Source organism: Maniola hyperantus, chromosome 5 (genome assembly GCF_902806685.2).
Source record: "Maniola hyperantus chromosome 5, iAphHyp1.2, whole genome shotgun sequence".
Classification (NCBI taxonomy): domain Eukaryota; kingdom Metazoa; phylum Arthropoda; class Insecta; order Lepidoptera; family Nymphalidae; genus Maniola; species Maniola hyperantus.
The window spans coordinates 9,475,534-9,495,191 of NC_048540.1; positions in this window are offsets into that span (position 1 = coordinate 9,475,534).

Below are 19,658 nucleotides of genomic sequence, written 5' to 3' on the forward strand. Positions count from 1 at the left end.
TGCAGAAGTCAGATTTTTTCACTGTGTACCTAACCACACGCAGCAAGTCAACTTCAGCATGCAAGATTGTAAACTTACAGAAATTATGAACTTACAAAATTACAACATTGTAAACTTACAGATATTGTAAACTAACAAGATTGTAAACTTACAGAAATTGACACTGACATGACAATATATAGCCTCAATAGCTCAACGGTTAAGGAGCGGACCGAATTCTGAAAGGTTGGCGTTTCAAACCCCACCCGTTGCACTATTGTTGTACCTACTCCTAGCACTAGCTTTCCCTTCATTGGAGGAGAAAGGGGGAATATTAGTCATAAAATTAGTAGGCTAATAATCTTTAAAAAAAAGATTGTGACTTCTACAAAGAACCTTGCCAATGAATACTCGGCCTTAATTTGAGTCAGACGGACATGCCCAGCAAGCAGGCAAAGTCCGTAGTGATTTTTTCCTCCATGAAGAAATGAAGTCTTAACTTACGTGGCCTTATTAAAATACCAAAGTTTGTTTTACTTATCATATGACTAGCCTGCGACTTCGTCCGCGTGGAATAAGGTTTTAATAGTTAAGGGTTTAAAAAACCCGTGGGAACTCTTTGATTTTCCGAGATAAAAAGTAGCCTATGTCACTCTCTAGGTCTTTATCTATACCCATACAAAACAATCACGTCAATCCGTTTCACCGTTGCGACGTGATTGAAGGACAAACCTATAAAGGATAAGCCAACAAACAAACACACTTTCGCATTTATAATAAGGGTACTGATTTGTACAACTACAGACTAAATTCAATTGTTCTGCTTGCTGTTCAATTTTCATACCTATAAGTGTCTTCATCTCTGAAAAACCTATTTACGCTATACCGTTATTGTTGGCTCGGCGTGCCAAGATGTTATCTCGTTACTTTAAACAGGCCAAAATTTTAAACAATAAACCTATTAAAGTATTGTTTTCGCGCACAAAAGGTAATTGTGCTAAACATTGATGCGAATTCCTCGGTAGAGGCTAAACTCGTTCGTACTCTTGAGATAAGAAGCATGCGTATGAGATTGTTTCAAGCATACGTCGTACCTTCCCTTTGATAAAGCCGTATTGAAAGCCGTATTTGATAAAGTCAAATAGTAATTTTTGAGATGGCAATCGGAGTATGAGGCGGGGGCGCCCCACACACCCGCACGTCACCCGCGCTCGCCCGCACCGGGTTAGCGTGGGGGCTGTGCGGGTGTGCGGGGCACTCCCTCCCCGACTGCCATTTCAACCTGTCGCGTAATATACATATACCTATTGTTAATATTAAAATATAATTAAAATAAAACATTCTACTTTATCTAAACTTGCTGACAAACGTAATCCATACTTCCATAGGTACTATAATATATATTATAAATGCGAAAGTGTCTGTCTGTCGGCTTGCTAGCTTTTCACGGTCCATCCGTTTGACCGATTTTGATGAAACTTTCCGATTTTGGTACAGCGAGTTAGCTTATTTTACTTTGTAGCTTATATTACTTAGCGAAGACAAGACACAAAAATCAAAAAGTTCTCGCGGGATTTTTACGAAGTCGCGGGGATCATCTAGTTTAAAAATTAAGTACCTACCTACCTACTAAACACTAAACAAGACAAAATACAAATCTTCTATTAAGGCTTAGAATTAACTTTATTTCCATTATTAGATATGTCTAAAATGGTGTTACTCTATGCGAAAATGTTTTTGAAAATATTGTGCACCAACGTAATATCTTTTTAGGGTTCCGTACCTCAAAAGGAAAAACGGAACCCTTATAGGATCACTTTGTTGTCTGTCTGTCTGTCTGTCTGTCTGTCCGTCTGTCCGTCTGTCTGTCAAGAAACCTACAGGGTACTTCCCGTTGACCTAGAATCATGAAATTTGGCAGGTAGGTAGATCTTACAGCTGAAATTTGGGGAAAAATCTGAAAACCGTGAATTTAGAGTTAGATCACATAAAAAAATTAAATTGTGGTCATGAACTAATAATTAGTATTTTCAACTTTAAAAGTGAGTGACTATATCAAGTGGGGTATCATATGTAAGGTCTTCCCCTGTACATTCTAAAACAGATTTTTATTTATTTTTATGCATCATAGTTTTTTAATTATCGTGCAAAATGTCGAAAAAACACGACTGTAGTACGGAACCCTCATTGCGCGACCCTAACTCGCACTTGGCCGGTTTTTTTCACTGAGATACAAGTTAGCCCTTGACTCCAATCTCGCCTGGTGGTAAGTGATGATGCAATCTAAGATGGAAGCGGGTTAACCTGGAAGGGGTATGGAAGTTTCATTAAACCCATGCCCCTTTGGTTTCTACACGGCATCGTACCGGAACGTTAAATCGCTTGACGGCATGGCTTAGGGTGGTAACTAGCAACGGCCCAAGCCTCCCACCAGACAAATTAGCTACCTACTTTTAATTTTACTTTTTCTTAATCTTCCCAATTTTTATGTATGGAGTAGAGACATGGACTATCAAAGCAAGAGAAAGGCAAAGAATAGATGCGTTCGAAATGTGGTGCTGGAGGCGGATGCTTCGGATTCCGTGGACTGCCAAGCGCACAAACGTGTCTATCCTTTCGCAAGTCTCGGAATCACTGCTCGACTCTCCTGCATAATATGTTACCAACGATTGCTCTCATATTTCTGCCACATCATACGGGGGGACGACAGCTTAGAAAAGCTAATAGTGACGGGCAACACTGAGGGCAAAAGAGCGAAAGGCCGCTCACCAACTAAGTGGTCCGACCAGCCAAAGGAGTCCAGCAGGTGTGGATTTTATCACATTTTGAAAATAGCCACCAACAGAAGCCGGTGGAAACAGAAAATCCATTCGAGGGCAGTTTGCCAGGACCACGATCTTCAGCAATGAAGGAACGACCGGAGAGAGAGAGGAGTTTTACTTTCATCTGTGTCAACAATAAAGAAACAAATATCTGACACACTGAAGGCATAGTAATATTATATTGTTACGCGATATTACTGTATATCAAAAAGTCTATTAAAAATGGTAAGTTAAGATATTGCCTATTTCATAATATTGGCACGCTGATTTGTTGAAATACTTACTATCAATATATTATTATCACAAGGCCTTGACCAAGGTGTGAAATTGACATGTTAATGTTTGTAAATAATATTTATTTAACCTCATATTTCGTGATAATATGAAAATTAAAGAAATCAATTAATTTAAATTTCCAAATTTATAACTTTACCTACAGAAGCAGTTCTATATAAGTATTAATTTTATAATAAAGGATAAAATTAATAATGTAAAAATACCTAAAAATGTACTTAAAAGATGGATTCTACGAAAGTTCATAAATTAGGTAATATATTATAATAACAAAAATTATGTAATTATAAAAAACCATAATTAGATAGAAAATATTAAATTATATGGTTGTTTAAAGCCAAATTAAATTTAGTTTTAGTTTAAAATTAGCATGCAGTGACTATAATTTTATTCAACCTAGGCTTCATTAAAATACAACATCAAAGCAAAGGGCATCAAGTATTTGCAACAAAAAACATGATCATAGTTGTCGCTTCAACCTCAAGTTAATGAGAAGGATGCGCATTGCATATAATCCATTCACTAACACATAAAAAAACTACTAGAAGTAGATACATCATTATATTCATATAGCATAGTAAACCTTAGTAAGTTCAAAATGTAACTACTTATATACCGACAAGAAAACTACAAAATCGCCGTAGTATCTACTCTTATTTAAATTGTATTAAGTTCATGAATTTAATAGTTATAGTTATAGTTATATCAATACGCCTTACTCACAATCTTGAATGGGAAGCTGAAAGAAATCTCTGTTTAGAGATAAGCATTTCCAATGTAACTTAATTTATTATTACTTTGTAACTACAATTTTGGTACATGAAAAATAAAAATAAAAATAAATTAGCCTCCAAAAAGCTTGGGTGCTCAACAGAACAAAGCGGTACTTCTCGCCCGAGCATAGGCTCCTACACTATAAGGCGCAAGTCCGCCCTCACATGGAGTACTACTCCCACCTTTGGGCTGGAGCACCCCAGTACCAACTCCTTCCATTTGAGCGGATCCAAAGGCGGGCTGTTCGACTTGTGGACGATCCCAAACTAACCGGCTCGTTGGAAAGCCTGGAGCACCGCAGAGACGTTAGCTCTCTATGCGTGTTCTATCGCCTGTATAATGGGGAGTGCTCTGAAGAGCTTTTTGACCTCATTCCACCCTCTTTTTTCTACAACCGCACCGCACGCCACCGTAAGGAATTTCACCCTCACTCACCATCTGTACCCGTAGTACAGGATTTTACGTCTCACCAAACCAAACCAAATTCGAGAGTCGAAATACTTCCGCGTTACAGTAAACTGAATCTTAAAAGCCTTGTTTTAAAGCTCAAGTTTGTCTACACTTCTACAGCCAGCGCTCCAAGCGGAAACATTGCGAAATCAAAATCAGTGGCATTGAATATTTGACTTCAATTCAAGGCTGTTTAGGTCCATTTTACTGTAACGCGGAAGTATTTCGACTCTCGAATTTGGTTTGGTTTGGTGAGACGTAATATCTTGTAGATTCAGATTCAGATTCAGATTTATTTATTTGCTTTCATGTACATTTACATTTATTGATGGTGGGTGCTTAAAGCTAAAAGCTAAATACATGAGACCCTGTCAGGGTATTGCAAATACAATTTTAGGTACAATAAAATGGTAAATATTAAAGATACAATACGAATAGGATTAAAATTATTAAAATTATCATTACTAGATATTAAATATTATTCATTTGCATGCTTATATATTATTATATTATGAGAATGTTGACTAGAATTTATTATAAAGCAAGATTAGTACAAAATAAAAATAAGGTCAAAGTATAGTACTACGGGTACTGGGTGTCTGGTGCACTTCGACCGTTTGCTACGCGAGATCCTTCTTTCCACGCACGTGCAAACTGTGGAACCAACTCCCATCGGCGGTGTTCCCACTAGATATAATCTAGTGGGAACACCGCCGATGGGAGTTGGAACATGGGGTTATTCAAGGGGCGGACCAACAAATTCCTAAAAGGCCGGCAACGCATCGGCGGCTCCTCTGGTGCTGCAAATGTTCATGGGCGGCGGTAATCACTTAACATCAGGTGACCCGCCTGCTCGTTTGCTCGCTATATCTATTAAAAAAAATATATATATTGATGACTAGCCCGTGACTTCGTCCGCGTGGATATTTAACCCCCTGAATTTTCAAAATCCTTTCTTAGCGGATGTTTACGTCATATAATACGAGCTTAAACTGAGGTGGTTTATGGTGTATCATTAGTGCATTAAAAACATTCTTTAAAAAGTTGAGTTTTTAGAATCCATCTATCTATTCCAATACATTTATCAAAATATCAGAAGTCGAGTTCTTTTCAGGGTTCTGTACCCGGAGGATACTAACAGGACCCTATCACAAAGCCCGCTGCCCTTCCGTCTGTCCGTCCGTCTATCTGTCAGTAGATTATGAACCGTAACAGGCAGAGAGTTGAAATTTTCACAGAGAGTAGGTATATTTTTACTGCCATTATAACAACAAATAATAAAAAGCAAGATGGTGAATTTCAAAATGACCGCCATGCTAATTTAAAAGGTTTAAAAAGTACATAACATAGTTTCATATCATCATGAACGATGGTACCTACGTAACCCTTCGTGTGCGAGGCCGACTCGCACTTGATCGGTTTTTTTAATAAAACGAAATATCGGACCTCGAACCGGGTTCGAACTAATTAAATTGATGTATGTTATAAAATTGATATTATTAATGAAACCAGCTTTAACGGATACGCCGTCAAGAACACCAATGAATCTTCCTATTCGATATACGTAAGTTATTTAGCAAAACGCTGACATTTCGACTACCATCTGACGATTACAAAGTCACATTATTGTGGCATACTGGCATGCTATTCACATACCAATATTCATAGTTATTCGTATATGTATAGGTACCTCATAAAACCGCTTAACGCTTCCAATCGTCCTTTAAGTAATTGTCGATATTAAATATTTAAGTCGTTATCAAGAAAAACAGGTAGATGCATTTTGCGCATATTAAATGAGTAGGTGCATAGGTATAACTAAAGAATACTAAATGAACTCTGCACTTTGACATCGGATATTGCGTAGCTTCTATGATTATTTGCTTATTTTCAAGCTCAAGAATTTAGACATCTCAAATTTCTGACGGGTATTATTGGGAAAATATCAAAGTGATTATGATTATGTATAGTCATGTTCAGTAGTGGTTAGCTAATCCAATTTTTCAAGCCCTCCCAAGTGTTACCATCAAATACGAAATTAAGATCAAAAATACTTTGAAGCCCAATCTCAAGTTGGTTTTAGTATTTTGGATAACTTAACATTTGACATAATCTTTTTTTTACTAAGTAAAATTCATCATGGATCCAACCGGCAGCGGGGAGCACATTGATTATGTCAGACTCCAACCGACTAAAAACCTCACGAAGTTTCATCCCACCGCTTCTAGGTACTCCTAAGTCCTAGCACAAGCTCATTTAATTGTAGGGAAAGTACCTCTTAGACAGCAAAAAATATCATATACTTACCTGTACCATAAAATATCTAAGTATGTATAAATAAGCTGACCCATCCCAACTTCACTCGGGTGAGCAGAGTAATTCCAAAAATTCTGAAATAAGTACTTACGTTTTTTTTTTTTAAAAAACCCAAATACCAAATTTTATAGATAATATACTTAACTTGAAAAATGACGGACTTTATACAAACTTTCATCCCCTATTTAAACCCCTTAAAAATTAAATTTCTGAAAATTATTTCTTTATTTTTAACCGAAATACCCAAATACCTACTTACATCTAAGATCTAAATAACTTGATTCATGACAGAATTTCATACAAACTTTCAACCCCGTCAGGAGTAAAATTCCCAAAAACATTTCTTATTTTCTTAAATGAGCTAATGTTATAAACAGAGCCTATTGTCAATATTTCAAGTTTCCACCCTCACAGCACAAGTATTTTTATGTAAAAGATGTTCAAACTTCCTAATTATAACTTCTTTTTTTTTTTTAAAGAATATTAGCCATCCTAAATGACTAATATTCCCCTTTCCTCTCCAACTAAGCGTCAAGCTTGTGCTAGGAGTAGGTACGACAATAGTGCAACGGGCGGGGTTTGAACCGTCGACCTTTCGGTTTTCAGTCCACTCCTTTACCGGTTAAGCTATTGAGGTTGTTACAACTGCGGAGTCGAATTGTGTGTCTGTGTGTGTGTCGCACTTATAAGATTCAAATATGTGGCATGTTTTTAAATAATGGACCTAGTATTGTAAATGCTTAACGATGATTAATAATTAATAATGTTAATTTGTATAGGTACCTACTTCTACACGGATCGACATATTTTTTTTAATTGGTATTTTTTGTACGGCTTTTATCTTAAATATATAAAAGGAAAAGGTGACTGACTGACTGACTGACTGACTGACTGACTGACTGACTGACTGACTGACTGACTGACTGACTGACTGAATGATCTATCAACGCACAGCTCAAACTACTGGACGGATTGGGCTGAAATTTGGCATGCAGATAGCTATTATGACGTAGGCGTCCGCTAAGAAAGGATTTTGGAAAATTCAACCCCTAAGGGGGTGAAATAGGGGTTTGAAATTTGTGTAGTCCACGCGGACGAAGTCGCGAGCATAAGCTAGTTATGTATATTATGAAAATAAATAATTGAATTGAATTAATTATACTATGTAAAATTAGGTATTCATATGAATAGGTCTATGAAGAATACTACTTATTAATTAATGCGATCGGATGCAGATAATATCAAGGTAATAATTATTGTAAGTATGTAATACTCACGGGTAATACTCATAACATATTCATGAAAAAGTTGAGTTGAGGTAAGGAAAGGTAAGGTAAGGTAAGCAGTTGGTTTGGTCACAGTTTAGGCCAGTTAGGGGCCTTCTAACAAAACGTTGAGGCTTCGACGTCACTGGCAGGCGTCAAATGTCAGTAAGTAGGTACATTTGACGTAAGTACCCCTAAAGTAGCCCTATTTTTTTTAATTTACGTCACTTTAGCCTAATATTTGACATATTATTAGGATCAAACCGAGATTTTCCTCACTCTAGTTCACTCTGCTTTGATGGAGACAATTTAACGCTCTATATACTTAGCTAATGTTTCTCGCGGTAGTATAGACAAGAGTAGCATTATAACCTACAATCTATTAAAAACATTTCAACAAGATCAGACAACCGCCATTGTAATAACTGTAGCGCGTTTCATAAATTATTGAATGCATCACTTATCATCACCTGATATCATAATATCAAAGGCAATAAGTTTGCTTAAAATTAAGCTTGCATGACTGTATTTTGCATAGTATCAAACCTTATAAGGAGTTTTAATAAAATTTTAGCCGTTGGATCGTCTTATTAAGAACAGGTTTATCAGGATATAGCTATCTTATCCTGTGATGTGAATTATTTATTTAAGCGATGACTAACATTGGGCCATTTATAGCTGGCGTGAACCCATTAAACGTTGATGTAACCCGGATACCTATAGAATGTCATTCATGAGTTATAACATCGTATATTTAATGTATAACACTAATATAATATACTCGTAAATTGCGACATATTTTTTTTTTGCTTCATCTGAGAATTCCTCAGAATACTGCTTCTCTTTTTATTGTAATATTATTATTGTTATAAAAATTGTGAAATTCCTTATATTACATAAAATTTCCTTATACATATATAAAAAGTGAGCCATGATAGCCTAGTTTTTAATACATCCGCCTCCTATTCGGGAGGTTGGGAGTTCGATCCGGGAATCCACTTCTAACTTTTCAGAGTTATGCCTATTTTAACTATCACTAACTGCAGTATTAACGATGAAAGAAAACATCGTGAGGTTACCTGTATGCCTGAGAGTTGTCCATAATGTTCTCAAAGGTGTGAGAAGTCTGTCAATCCCCACTTGGCCATCGTGAGTGACTATGGCCAAACCCTTCTCATTTTGAGAGGAGACCAGTGATTAATAGTAAACCAGCGATGGGTTGATCATGAGTATGATGAAATAAAAATTAATTATTATGGGTTCATTTAGCAACTAGTGTAAGGCACAAAAAGTAATAGCAAAAAGCCAAAGATCTGTACAACTTGAATATTTTTTTAGTTATTTTATTAAGATAAACACAAACTAAATAAATCTCGTGACAAATAAACATATTTCAACCAGCTAAATTACATAAAATGCATCCTAAGTATTTAAAATTAAGTATGACTAAGACGAACTCGCACACAATGTTATAAACGAGCTTTTAAATTAATTTATATTCGTATTTAGCTATGAAAGCTCACCAACAAGATTTTCCAGTGATAGGGGCAGTAAATTCTCATTTTATGGTTATGAAGTGTATAATTAATTAAACATTTTTATAATGATTAATATTGGTCGTAATACCTACTATTATAACAGTAACTTTTTAGTTTTACAAATCTTTTTATTTAACGACCTCCTTGAGGAAGTGTAAAGCGCTGTGGTCTTATAAGCGGGAGGTCCCGGGTTCGATTCCCGGCAGGGGCACTTTCGGAATTTAAAATTTCTAGAATTCTCACTGGTCTGGTCTGGTAGGAGGATACAGCTGTGTATAGGTATCACCCTGTCGGCAAAGTCGTGCTGCCAAGCGATTTAGCGCTTCAGTTCGATGCCCTGTAAAAACCTATATAACTATGGTATGGGTTTAACAAAACTGCCATACCCATTCCAAGTTAGCCCGCTACCAACTCAAACTGCATTATCACTTACCCCCAAGTGAGATCGCAGTCAAGGGCTAACTTGTAATGAAATAAAATAAAAAACACAATCTTTTTACTAGTGGGTTATCACTCATACTTAAAATAAGTGGGCACTTTTCTTAATATTATAAGAAACAGTGAAAATCCCAATCCTGCCCATAATATTACAAATGCGAGGTATGTTTATTTGTTGGTGTCTTTATTTATCCTTCAATCACGCAGCAACGGAGTAACGGTTGATGTGATTTTTACATGAATGTTGTTTAAAAACCTGGCAAATGACATAGGCTCCTTTTTTCCCGGAAAATCCAACAAATCTCACGGTATTTGAAAAGAACAATTATGTTGAAAATTTGTGACTGGATATTTTGAATCACATGTCATGTGGAGAATACCTGCAAATTATATTTCGAGGATCATATTTTTGGAGCTATATTTATAAGTTATGGTTTTTTTTCTCATCTTTACGATTGACTTCTCCAGATAAAGTACCAGGAGAATATATAAGTGAGTGTACAATGTAATAAATGTAGCGGCAACGCATCTAAAATGCTAAGGTCGCGAAAGACGACCGCATAGCATCACGATAGATTCTGCTCGTGATGAAGATCGCATCCGCCGCAGCAATTACACCTTTGTTTTACCTTTATGGAAGTAAGAATTCTATTAACTTCATTGAAAAGACAAACGGAATTTATTAATTAAGATGAAATGATTTACACCTTCTTATAGAAAGGAATTTGCACATAGCATTCAACGACGTGCTGCAACTAATTATTACTTATCTTCTTTTTGGTGTGAATGCTGGCATAGCATCGCAAAAAGTTGTCATAAATCCAAAAAAAATATTGACTTATGTTACTTGTGGAAAGGAAAATTAAATAAAATCTTTTAAAATTTAAAGCAGCAGTATTATTTTACAAAAAAATAAAAAAATAAGTACATTGATTTGTGTTTATTGTTGCCGGTAATAAAATTATTATGTCCTTCTAGTAAGCTTATAATAATAAATAGATACTAGTTAGTGCTACTTCAGTCGCAATCTAGGAGTGCCTTCAAAACCGACATGGTGTTTTTAAAGCCAACAAACTGGCCCACCAGTTTGGCGAGATAGAAATGTATGAAACCTGTACAATTAAAACAAATAAATAAATTTAAAAAAAAATGTTTTTAACTAAAAAAAAAATGTGAAAAATAATTTTCTTATTACAATAGTAAACCATGGGTTGCCAAATAAGTACGTAAATACTTTTGACGGTAGCTAGTAAATAAGTATTAACGACCGCCCATGACTTTCCTCGGTGAAAATAAAAATCCACTACATCCCAGGTGAATTCGAAAAATGCTGCCTTATTAATTACTAACTGATGCCCGCGACTTCGTCTGCGTGGATTTATGTTTTTAAAGTCCTGTGGGAATTCTTTGATTTTCCGGGATAAAAAGTAGAATATGTCACTCTCCAGGTCTTTAACTATACCCTTGCAACTTTTTTAATATACTTTTTTTTTATAAAAATGTATGCTTAGTGTAGCGCTATCACTTTACAGACCCAAATAAATGCAATTTAAATAACGGTATTTTAATATTATTTTAGCGTTCTTTTTAGAAAAATCTGTATCATAAGACTAGTTATAGATTTATAACCATCAAACCGGCAAGGTAATTGCAGAGATGATATCGATCAATAAATTGGAGGACGATCAATTTACAATCACAAGTTCCATAATATTATAGGCAGATAGGTACCTGTTGATAGATATTGACCAGTCACAAATTAGGTAATATTACCCGTATTAGCAGAATTTATTATTAAGGTTCCGTACCTCAAAAGAATAAACGGAACCCTTATAGGATCACTTTGTTGTCTGTCTGTCTATCTGTCTGTCTGTCTGTCAAGAAACCTACAGGGTATTTGCCGTTGACCTAGAATCATAAAATTTGGCAGGGAGGTAGGTCTTATAGAAGACATTAGGGGGAAAATCTGAAAACGATTAATTTGTATCACATCACAAAAAAAAGTAACGACAAAAACAAATAATTAGTATTTTCAACTTATAAAGTAAGATTACTATATCAAGTGGGGTATCATATGAAAGGGCTTTACCTGTACCTTCATTCTAAAACAGATTTTTTTTCATGCATAATAGATTTTGATTTATCGTGCAAAATGATGATAAAATACGACTGTAGTACGGAACCCTCGGTGCGATGCCTGACTCGCACTTGACCGGTTTTAATATAATATTATGCCGATACGCGGAAGTTATTATTGGTTGATTTAATTTAACAGTACTTAAGTTGAAATTAGTTAGTCTTGTTCAATAAATCATTAAAATAATCTCTATATATATATAAAAATACATCGCTAAATGTGTTTCGCAAATCCCTTTGATCACAAATCTCAAGAACAGCTGAACCGATTTCGCTAATTCTTTTTTATACTTAATATTCCTTGAAGTATGAGGATGGTTCTTACGGAAAGAAAATTTAAAAAACTTGAATCGACTTTTAGGCGTTCAAGTTCAAGTTCGCCGGGGCAGCTAGTAATTACATAAAATTAATGTATAATTTCAATTTCAAAGGAAAACTATAAGGCAATACCCACCTACTTAGTTCTAGTTAATTAGAACGGTGTAGGGATATTAAGGAATATATATTAATTATATCAAGGACAAACTCAAATTATCATATAAAGATATGAATAAATATTTTGAATAAGATAAAAGACAATGAAATTGATATTAATAAACATTAATAAAAAGCTACACTTATTTAACGCCTGTCGAATAAGTAATACCTATTTGCATTAACTACTACATCACTTGCTTTGAACCTTACCTTCGAATTATTGTTATCAAAAATCGACTTTTTACTTACCTACAAATATTATCTATTTTTGGCTTAAAACACACCAGCAAAAGTCTTTTTTGTCACACTAACTAGATAGATATTTATACATTTTCACCATGCTTTTCCAGGTACCTAGTTAGGTAGAATTTAAGTTTTCTGCAAGTACGTTACGAATTACCGGTTGACGTTAAGTGGCACAAGACCTACATGAACAGTAGCTTCTATTGTCGGAGATTCATGGGTCACAACCATGTCACAACCAATTAAATAATTATATACCTATTTTATCACAAATAATTTTGACATAGCCGAGCGAAACCCATGGTAACGATTTTTATGATTCTGTATGCATTCTGTAGATTAGATTCTAAATTTAAAAAATAACAAAAATTATACACAATTCTATCGAGTATGGAAATACAGATCATTCTAAAAGCATAATCGTATCAACTATTCAATGTCATCTCTCATCCGAACTATAGCGACGAGGTTCATTATTAATTTTGATTTTGTACGATTTATAAGGTCGCTGCAGAGATAAATCTTCTTAAAAACCAGTTATATTAAATTTCTGTATGATTGCGTAATCTTCGAATGTTGATGAGCACAGGCTAGCCGCGTGCGTGGGTTCAGATGCCTTCTGCCTTGAACCACTGTGGACACCTACAAAATTCAAGGACACCATAAGGATGCGGGTGGCAGCCCTCTTCTGAGTATGACCCCATAACTGTTTTACGAGAGACATCTATATATATAAAAGGAAAAGGTGACTGACTGACTGACTGACTGAATGACTGACTGACTGACTGATCTATCAACGCACAGCTCAAACTACTGGACGGATCGGGCTAAAATTTGGCATGCAGATAGCTATTATGACGTAGGCATCCGCTAAGAAAGGATTTTTGAAAATTCAACTCCTAAGGGGGTGAAATAGGGTTTTGAAATTTTGTAGTCCACGCGGACGAAGTCGCGAGCATAAGCTAGTGTTTAATAAATGCGATTGTGACAGGTTCCTCCTTCAGATCCTGTCTGTAAATAAATGTTTTTCCTTTCTCTAAAAAAAAGCAGCAGGGGCATAGACTTATTATATTACTATTTATATCGATGAGCAGAGGTGTTTTTTTTCAAATCCGAACCATCTTCCTTTAAACCGGATGGAAGGCTACCATACCATGGGGCTGTGGTGTGGGTTGCGGATCAATCTACCAAAAGCAGATTTCGCAGACAAACTATAGTACGCGACAAGTCAAGATGGCAATCGGGGTATGAGGCGGGGGAACGTCCCGCACACCCACACGTCACCCGCGCTATTCTACACCGGGTTTGTGCGGGAGCTGAGCGGGTGTGCGCGGCGTCCCCACCCCGATTGCCATCTAGAACTGTTGCATACTATACACTTAGGTACTTTAACCATGGTTTACGATGTTGGCAACTATGTCAAAATTCAACATAAATTATTGCTACCTTACATATTATATTGACACCTTAAACTTTAAAAACTTAATTGTGTCTAGCAGGGAGTTGCCAATACACATAAGTGTCCGGCAATGCATGACGTGACTTCTAAAATACTATTCCGAAGAAAATATTTTAAAAAAAGACTTTATACTTTGATGTAAGATTTTTATGGTAACTTTATAATACTCTGCACTAGGTAAATTAAGGCATTAGGGTACAATTGCAGTTGGGCAACCCGCCCAGGGGCGCAGAGCATAAAGAGGCGCCGAATTAGAACTGAAAAGTTATGAAAAATAACCTAAATCTTTTTCAACTACAAAATGATTAGGTATAATTTTTGATGCTTTTACGATAAGCAAGTGATTAATGAATAGGCCATATTTTAAGATAACAATATGAGTAAATGTGCGAAGATACAAATCAGCAGTTATTAATTTATCAAAGTCAAACTCTAGCCACTTATTATTTATGCTTCTCATTTCATATTATTGCGAGATACACCTTTATAATAATGCCTAAAAAATATAATACTTTACGATATTATTCTTTTCATTTCCTGACTTTACAAATCTAGGGTAAGTATTTTACGTTAGGGATAAGTACAGAAGTAAGCAATGCGTTTCAAATATGAGGACTATCGCTATATTATTGAACTCATTAATAATTAAGATTTCTTTATTTTTTGCTTATTTTTACATTATTTTTATATTTTTATAGATTTTCATTAAAAAATTAAAACATTAAAATATGAACCAAGCGACAAAATATTTTTGGTAGTGGTAATTATTCTTTTTTATTCCGTTACAAGTAGGTAAGCCTTTGACTGCGATCTCAAGTGGTGAGTGATGTGTATCATAAGATGTGTAGTGTCTAAGATGGAAGCGGATTAGTTTGGAAGATATATACTACTCGTGCGCAATAAGTTGAGACCTGGGGGGCGGTGACGCCACAGACGCGTGGTTGTACTGTAGACAAAAATCGAAGCGCGTCGTCGTTGCGTGACGTAAGCAAGTACGAGACTAAGATGCTAAAAAAATGGCGTTGTCTACAGTACAACACGGGAGCTTGAGGGGAAGTTACAGGGCAAGCGGGCGGAGGGTTGCATTCCAGGCGAGTCTCAAGTTATCGCGCACGGGTAGTAACTTATTTAGCAGTTTTATTAAAGCCATACTGTTTATCGGTTTCTACGGGGCATCGTAGCGGAAGGCTGAATCGCTTGGCATCACGGTTTCGCTGGTAGGGTGGTAACTAGACACGGCTGAAGCCTCCCACTAGACCAGACCAAAGTTAATTAAGAAATAATAAATTCTCAAAATGCGCCTGCCAGGAATCGAATCCAAGACTTCCCGCTTATAAGAACACAGTGCAGTACTCACATCTGCGCCAGGGAGGTTAGAATTACATACGCAGTACCTACCACATCGATGTGCTTCACTTTTAAAAGGCGTAATACAGTAGTACAGAATACAGATATACAGCCCCAATACAAGATTACAGGTGTGTATCTGTAGAAATAGTACGCGATAGGTCGAGATAGCGATCGGGGGATGAGGCGGGGGGACACCCCGTATACCCGCACGTCACCCGCGCTCGCCCGCACCGGTTGGCATGGGTTAGAGCGAGGGCTGCGTGGGTGGGCGGTCGCGGACTATAGGTACCTACAACAGTAATACAAGAGTACAGAATGAAGTTTAACCGATTATAGCATCATTGAAGATTTCGTCTCTTATGTAGCATCAAAATTCATTCTCCATAGATACTTTCTTATATCACTTGTGGTTCGCCCCTAACTTATACCTCGCGGTATCTCATAATTCCCGATAGTTTCATAATGTTACAGCGCCATCTATTAATATCATTATGAAGTTATGTTATAAATACTGGAACCCATTAAAAATGAAATAATTCCGTCTAATCTAATGTAAATCTAATTTTAGTATTTGTTGTTAAGGATACAACTGAAATTAGTAAGTAGTTTCAGTTTCTAATATTATGTAGCCCATTTTGACTCATAGCGTCGAATTCAATCTCCACTTTAAAGCCCCCCATTTTATATGGAACCTCCGGAAATAAAGCCTTTTATATTTTTTATGCAATATTCGGCTGAAGTACATCAGTTTACATCTTGTTTAAATAAATAATTACGTTCAGTAATTCAGAAGTTATAAGGCTGTGACAGACGGGCGGACGGACGGACAAGTGCGATTTCGCTGAAGTAGACTCAGAGACCTAGCGAATTTTTGTTTTTAAACTTTTCACGACTTTCACCGCTGAACCGATATTGATAAAAGAAAAAGCTGGAAATGGATATAGACAAACTTTTTACTACAGAATTCAAAGATTTCCCACGGTATTTTTAACTATGCGGCATACTGGAACTAAGTAGGTAGGTAAATATAAAATTTATTTTTAAACGTTTAGGCTTGTGTCTATTACTAGGTGCTAATTAGGCCTCTAACTGTGACGCACCTTTATATGGCCATAAAATCAATTTAATTAACAGCTACTATAGCTGTATTATACACCTACTCTTTGATGGTTTTAAAATTAATTCTATTTTTTTTTTGTGATATTTGTCGCTTATGGAATAAAATAGATCTCAAGATATCTGAATAACATAACCCATACTAATATTATATACATATGCGAAAGTATGACTGTCTATCTGCTAGTTTTTCACGGCCCATACACTAACCCGTTTTTACGAAATTTGGTAGAGAGATAGCTTAGGTACGCGCATATCTCGGGTAAGGATAGGTATAGGCTACGTTTTGTTGTGAATATCAGAGAGCTTTAATGGGATTTTCAAAAACCTACATCCACGCTGATGAAGTCGACGGCATCATCTATTTGAGACAAAGCTATCTTGCATCCCAGAGACGGATATTGGTTACTTTTTCTCCTGAAAATCAAAGAGTTCCCACGGAAGAACCCGAAACTTACACGGACAAAGTCGCGGGCGGGGATTTTACTGTATGATTACAGTAAAATCATATAGGTACTTAAGTATTTTATTTACGCATATCTTTTACAATTTGAACCCCAACAGAGTATGAAGTTCGAACTTTTTTAATAGAGTCATTGACCTGGTCATGCTGTTTTTATGTAATAATTAAATAAGTAGTTTCATAGTATCTATATATTGATATCTCTTAGTTACTTTAAATAGAAATATCTACACCATCTGCAGTATCTGGATTCATGAATATTATTACCATAAACCAGTTAAAAAACCGACATAATACAAAACAAGTAAAATAACTTCAATAAAATCAACAGGGACAACGCCTTGTATAGAATTGATGGCCATGGGTACATATACCTATTATATTCAGCGACAAACTTCGTGTTTCATCGTCAGACCTTGATCTGGTATCTGTTTACCGATCATCATCACCATATCAACTGATAGACGACTGCTGGATAGAAGTCTCTTGTAGGGACTTCCAGTGCCATAATCCGCTCGAATCCATGCGGCTCCCTGCGACTCGCTTGACCACCCATCGGGATCAAATTAACGAGTCCCAATTCGGTTAGTCCACGAATTGATAAGGCTAATTTCCTGTTTCATCATCACATCATCATCATGATCATGATCAACCTATCGCCGGCTCACTGCAGATCACGGGTCTCCTCTTAGAGTGAGAACGGTTTTGGCTATAGTCTACCACGCTGGCACTTGCGGATTGGTAGACTTCACACACCTTTGAGAACATTTTGGAGAACTCTCAGGCAGGCAGGTCTCCTCGCGATCTTTTCCTTCACCGTTAAAGCAAGTGATATTTAATTATTTAAAACGCACATAACTCCGAAAAGTTAGAGTTGCGTGCCTGGGATCGATCCCCGACCTCCGATTACAAGGCTGACGTCCTAACCGCTTGGCTATCACAGCTTTATCACTTTAATTATTTATTGAAACTAACAGATTGAACGCAAACACATAACGTCTGTTGTAAGTCATCGAGGAGTTGAGTAGTCTGCACAATGTCCTGTAGGCATGTAGGTACTCAGCGGCAGGTCAAGGTAGCCATATTATTACTGTGATATCAGATTTATTAAGGAAATTTTAAGACCATCGGATAAGTAGAAATACTTAGTAAAAATATCCCGTTGTATAAAATCTCTACACTATGAGTAGGTATATAAAACGAAAACGAGACTGACTGACTGATCTATCAACGTACAGCTCAAAGTACTGGACTGATCGGGCTGAAATTTGGCATGCAGATAGCTAGGTATTATGACGTAGACATCCGCTAAAAAAGGATTTTTGATAATGCAACCCCTAAGGGAGTAAAATAGGGGTTTGAAATTTGTGTAGTCCACGCGGACGAAGTCGCGGGCATAAACTAGTTGACTAACAAAGCTGCTCATCACACTATAATATTATAAAGGCGAAAGTTTATGTGTGTGAAAACACACAAACAGTTGGGCAGCGTTCAGGAAGCTTTGAGATGTCTTTTTGTTCAAAATTCATCAGTGCTTGAAGACCAAAGCCTTCGAACAGTGCGTGTTGCCAGTGATGACATTATAGATCCGAGACATGGTCGCTAACTATGGGCCTCATAAGAAAGCTCAGAGTCACTCAGCGGACGATGGAGAGAGCTATATTATGCTTGGAGTTTCTCTACGTGATCAAATCAGAAATGAGGAGATCCGTAGGAGAACTAGAGTAACCGATATAGCTCAACGGGCTGCGAAGCTGAAGTGGCAATGGGCACGGCACATAGTTCGTAAAACCGATAGACGTTGGGGTCCCAAGGTGCTGGAATGGCAACATCGCACCGGAAGACGCAGTGTTGGAAAACCCCCACTAGGTGAACGGACGACACCAGACAAGTCACAGGGAGCCGCTGGATTCAGGCTGCGCAAGACCGTGACATGTGGAAGTCCCTACAAGAGACCTATATCCAGCAATGGACGTCTATCGGTTGATGATGATGATGATGATGACACACAAACATATGTGTGTTTGTTACTCTTTCACGCAAAAACTACTGGACGGATTTGGCTGAAATTTCGAATGGAGATAGGCTATTCTCTGGATTAACACAGGCTACTTTTTATCTCGAAAAATCGACTAGAATGATGTTATTGTTGTACTTTCAATAATAACAATACACCAATATTGTATCACGTATAACGCAATGCTGGTTCAATCACGGATACTTACCCCGGTATACTATACTATATACTCCCGGTGTTCAACACCTAATCGTGATAAAAATTAATATGAATTCACAGGTACTTAATTCGGGTAAGGTAAATGAACCTAGACGGCTTAAAAAAAGCTGTTCTTAAACTTGCTACACTGGTCTGAGGTCAAATGTCGATTGTTTCGATTAAAACTCGTACCTACTATTATAAGATTTAAATAAGCTGGCACTAGTTAGAAAATATCCGTTCCCTGTTCAATATAAAATCATGATTCTTATTTTTTCAGTACCCAGCAACATGTATGTATATATGTAACATAAAACAGTGAT